Consider the following 6,000-nt stretch of genomic DNA (forward strand, 5'->3'; position numbering starts at 1 on the left):
TTATTTCACTTCAACAGCCCCCGAACAAACTGAGCTTTGAAAGCCTCCTTCTGCAGCGCAGAGATAAATCATACCAAAAATCCCTATTTAGGAGTCACTCTTGATCTCATCCTGATGTATGGACATATCCCAAACCTTGGTAAGAGGCTAAAAAGAAGAGTTCACGCTCTGGATCCACATGGGGAGCATATGCTCAAACTCTCCATGTGGTGGCATTCGGTGTACTCTACCGTGGAGTACTGCTGCCCAGCATGGCTGCCAATTCCACATGTCAAACCTACTGATATCCAACTGAACTCTATTCTGAGAATCATCACTGGTATACTCTTATTGACATCAACCCCCTGACTGCCCTGCTTGCAAGCATTGCACTACCTGACCTAGACAGTGCAGAGGCAGTGTCCAGAGAATTCAGTCACTACATCAAAGACATGCCGATCCAGACCAACATGACCAACTCGCCACCAACCCGGCTCAAAGCTAGAAGGGCACTTTGAACCATTGCCAAAACCCTTCTGCCATCTTCACTCACCTTTAATAACCAATGACATAATGCTGGGAAGAACTGTAACATAGCAAATAAATTCCTTACCGAGGACCCCACATTACAACCCGAAAGATCAAATCTTCCTCACAAACAGTGGACACCATCAACTACCTCAGAACTGGTCATGGTAGACGCAGCCACCTTTTCCATAGGCGGAAGATTAAAACATCCACATTGTGTGACTGCAGAGCTCCTAATCTGGCCCTGAAGCACAATATTGAACACTGCCCTCAGAGGAAATTCACATGCTGCCGACAATATCCATATTGTTACACCAGAAGCTTTGATCTGGAGATATTGATTTTTGATTTGTTTTATTGCTCCAACAAATGAAAGAAGAGGAAGAACAAGTTATGTAAGGCTAAGATATCAGCTGAGGTTGCTACTCTTGAATGCTACCCAGGACCTTTTCTGTAAAGTGTGTATGCATTTCAGTTCGTGTCAGGACTAGACTAAGCTACCATAGCCACCTGGCTATGTAACACACCAACACTGTGTAAGCTCACACACTATGGATGGTCACTTGAGGGAAAATTAAGAACCCATATTTACACAACACTGTTCATGATTTCAGAACATCTGAAAGCTTGCAATGAAATACTATCAATATTTTAATACAGGAAAGGCAGAAACTAATTTGTGCACAACAAGGTCCCACGAACAGCAACAAATGATAATCTGTTTTAATGATGTAATTTGATGGACAAATGTTGGCCAGAAGAATTCTTTCGCTCTTGTTTGAAAGTGCCAAAGGATCTTATATTCATCTCAAAGGTCAGAAAGGGCCTCAGTTTAGCATCTTACCAGAAAGACAGCACCTCCAACAGTGTAACACTCCCTCAGTACTGTACTGAAGTGTCAGCCTAGATTTGGTGCTCAAGTCCCTGGAGCAAGGTTTGAACCTATGACTTACTGACCAAATGTGAAAGTGTGAACCGCTGAGCCAAGGATAATGGTAGTGGTATCTGTGGCACTAGCATCAGTTGCTAATTTCTGGAGAGAAGGGGTGAAAGGAAAACATTGAAGGAGAGGGAAAGGAAATTCTTTATCCTTTCAACTTCAGCATGGGGCTGTATTGGATTGTCTGCCTTTTATTCACTGATTGATGGAAAGGAAAATGAGGTGGAGTGTTTAGTAAACGATTGATCTGATATGGCCCATTTTACACTCCAGCTGAAGTTGAAAAGTCTGGTGAATGATTTTTGAACCTGAGGTTCCAGAACATCACAGAATCACTGTGATTCACTGTCAATCATCTTCAGCCCATCGAGTCTGCACCGACAAGTGAGAAACACCTGACCTACATACCTAATCCCATTTACCAGCACTTGGCCCATAGCCTTGAATATTATGATGTGCCAAGTGCTCATCCGGGTACTTTTTAAAGGATGTGAGGCAACCCGCCTCCACCACCCTCCCAGGCAGCGCATTCCAGACTGTCACCACTGTCTGGGTAAAAAGGTTTTTCTTCACATCCCCCCTAAACCTCCTGTCCCTCACCTTGAACTTATGTCCCCTCGTGACTGACCCTTCAACTAAGGGGAACAGCTGCTCCCTATCCACCCTGTCCATGCCCCTCATAATCTTGTACACCTCGATCAGGTTGCCCCTCAGTCTTCTCTGCTCCAACCCAAGTCTATCCAACCTCTCTTCATAACATAAATGTTTCATCCCAGGCAACATCCTGGTGAATCTCCTCTGCATCCCCCTCCAGTGCAATTACATCCTTCCTATAATGTGGCGACCAGAACTGCACACAGTACTCCAGCTGTGGCCTCACCAAGGTTCTATACAACTCCAGCATGACCTCCCTACTTTTGTAATCTATGCCTCGATTGATAAAGGCAAGTGTCCCATATGCCTTTTTCACCACCCCACTAACATGCCCCTCCGCCTTCAGAGATCTATGGATACACACGTCAAGGTCTCTTTGTTCCTCAGAACTTCCTAGTGTCATGCCATTCATTGAATACTTCCTTGTCAAATTACTTCTTCCAAAGCGTATCAACTCACACTTTTCAGGGTTAAATTCCATCTGCCACTTATCTGCCCATTTGACCATCCCGTCTATATCCTCCTGTAGCACAAGACACTCAACCTCACTGTTAACCACCCAGCCAATCTTTGTGTCATCCGCAAACTTACTAATCCTACCCCCAGCATAGTCGTCTATGTCGTTTATATAAATGACAAATAATAGGGAACCCAGCACAGATCCCTGTGGTACGCCACTGGACACTGGCTTCCAGTCTCTAAAGCATCCTTCTGTCATCACCCTCTGTCTCCTACAACTAAGCCAATTTTGAGTCCACCTTATCAAATTACCCTGTATCCCAAGTGCATTTGCCTTCTTTATAAGCCTCCCATTGCTGAAATCCATATAAACTACATCAACTACACTATCCTCATCTACACACCTGATCACCTCCTCAAAAAATTCAATCAAATTTGTTAGGCATGACCTCCCTCTGACAAAGCCATGCTGATTATCCCTAATCAAACCTTGCCTCTCCAAGTGGAGATAGATTCTCTCCTTCAGAATTTTCTCCAATAGTTTCCCTACCACTGACGTGAGACTCACTGGCCTGTAGTTCCCTGGCTTATCTCTACAACCTTTCTTAAATAGCGGAACCACATTAGTTGTCCTCCAGTCCTCTGGCACCTCGCCCGTGGTCAGAGAGGAATTAAAAATATGGGTCAGAGCCCCTGCGATCTCCTCCCTTGCCTCCCTCAGCAGCCTGAGACATAAATCATCTGGACCTGGTGATTTGTCTACTTTTAAGCCAACCAACACCTCCAATACCTTGTCACTCCCTATATCAGTTTGCTCAAGAACTCGCAGTCTCTCTCCCCGAGTTCGATACCTTTATCCTCATTCTCTTGGGTGAAGATGGATGAGAAGTATTCGTTCAACACTCTACCAATGACCTCTGGCTCCACCCATAGATTGCCCCCTTGTTCCCTAATTGGCCCTACTCTTTCCCTCTTCCCATTGATATACTTATAGAATACCTTGGGATTTTCCCTACTTTTACCAGCCAGAGCTTTCTCATATCCCCTCTTTGCTCTCCGAATTGCTTTCTTAAGCTCCACCCTACACTTTCTGTACTCCACTAATGCCTCCACTGATTTGCTCTCTTTGTATCTGCTAAAAGCCTCTCTTTTCTTTCTCATCTTATTCTGAATATCCATGGTCATCCATGGTTCTCTGGGCTTGTTACTCCTTCCTATCACCCTAGAGGGAACATGTTGAGCCTGTACCCTCCCTATTTCCTTTTTGAACACCCCCCACTGCTCTGTTGTGGATTTCCCCATGAGTAGCTGTTCCCAGATCCTGCCTTATTTTACTAAAATCTGCTCTCCCCCAATCCAAAACATTTTTATGCAACTTGTCTATTTCTTTGTCCATAACAAGCTTAAATTGTACCATGTTGTGGTCACTATCACTAAAATGTTCCCCCACTACCACCTCAGCCACCTGTCCGGCTTCTTTCCCTAGAATTAGTCCAGCAATGCGCCGTCCCTTGTTGGACCCTCTACATATTGACCTAAAAAGTTCTCCTGTACACATTTCAAGAAATCCACTCCATCCAAGCCCTTAACACTATGTCTATCCCAATTAATGTTGGGAAAGTTGAAATCACCTAATATAATTACCCTATTGTTATTGTTTTTACACATCTCCGCAAATTATGCACATATTTGCTCCTCAATTTCCCGCTGACTATCTGAGGTCTATAATAAACACCTAACAATGTGGTTGCCCCTTTTTTATTCCTAAGCTCTACCCACAAAGCTTCATGCGATGCCCCCTCCAAGATATCATCTCTCCTTACTGCAGTAACTGACTCCTTAATTAATAATGCAATGCCTCCTCCTCTTTTACCCCCTCCCCTGACTCACGTGAAGATTCTATATCCCGGAATGTTAAGCTGCCAATTCTGCTCTTCCCTCAACCACGTCTCTGTGATGGCTACTATATCACAATTCCACATGTCAATCCTCACCCTTAACTCATTCGTTTTACCTGTAATACTCCTGGCATTAAAGTAGAGGCCATCCAGCCTTGCCTTACTCCCTTGAAACTTAATGCAGCTGTACTCCCTCTGACTTGATTGTTTTACTGTATTATGATGTGTCCCTATTCTGCTAACATTCTGTGTCCCCTCCCCCTGCTGAATTAGTTTAAACTCCTCCCAACAGCACTAGCAAACCTGCCCGCAAGGATGTTAGTCCTGCACTGGTTCAGATGTAGACCGTCCCCCTTCCCCAGAAACGGTCCCAGTGATCCAGAAATCTAAAACCCTTCCTCCTGCACCAACTCTTAAGCCACGTATTCATTTGCGCTATTCTCCTATTTCTGTGCTCGCTAGCATGTGGCACTGGGAGTAATTCAGAGATTACAACCCGAGAGGTCTTGCTTTTTAGTCTACTGCCTAGCTCCCTGAATTCTTGATGCAAGACCTCATCCCTTTTTCTACCTATGTCATTGGTACCAACATGTACCATGACCTCTGCCTTATTAGCCTCCTCCTTCAGGATGCCCTGCAGCCGTTCAGTGACATCCCTGGCACCAGGGAGGCAACATACCATTCTGGAGTCATGTTGATGGTCACAGTAGCACCTATCTGTTCCCCTGACTATAGAATCCCCTATTACTATTGCTCTTCCTCTCTTCCTCCTCTCCTATACAGACAGGCTACTTATGGTGCCAGAAGCTTGGCTTTGTCTGCACTCCCTGGAGGAACCAGCGCCCTCATCAGCCTCCAAAATGGAATACCGATTTGCGAGCTGGACCCCAGGGGACTCCTGTACTACCTGCCTGTTTCTCTTGGAGCCTGGTGGCCATGCCCAAATGGAATATTGCTTTTTTTGGTATTCAATATGCTACACCTGTTTCTCCAATGATTCACATACTCCTAATGAGGCTCAATGTACCAATGTCTTAAAAAGACTATAAACCCACTCATTGGATGGAAGTTAATCCCCTCCCACATGGCAAGTTTGGTGGCAGGGGGGCATTTAATCAGGGGGAACGGTAGCGGGTGGGGTCCCTGTCACCTTCTTGCCTCCACCCTGATTAGGTGGCCCGTGGATGGCCTTCCACCCTGCTGCCAACAGAGGCCCTTAAGCAGACAATTAATGCCCACTTAAGGGCTTCATCCTATTTCCACTGGTTTTAACCCAGCGATGGGCTGGGTATTCGCCATGCAGGGAGCATGACTGGCAAACACATGTGGGGATGCTTGGGGGCTCCATAGGGAGAGGAACCTCATTCAAATGTGCTCATTGCCTGATCAAGGGATCCTGCATTGGGATGGGAGGCCCACTGAGAGCACACCTTGCCCTTGCTGTCGACCCTCGTCCCCCCCATGTGACCGCTACCCAGCAACCAACCCCTCTGCCATCACTTACCTGTAGTCTAGGATCCAGCAATGATAGTAGGCCCTGGG

The sequence above is a fragment of the Cetorhinus maximus genome, chromosome 17 (genome assembly GCF_964194155.1).
Source record: "Cetorhinus maximus chromosome 17, sCetMax3.hap1.1, whole genome shotgun sequence".
In the NCBI taxonomy this organism is placed as follows: Eukaryota; Metazoa; Chordata; class Chondrichthyes; order Lamniformes; family Cetorhinidae; genus Cetorhinus; species Cetorhinus maximus.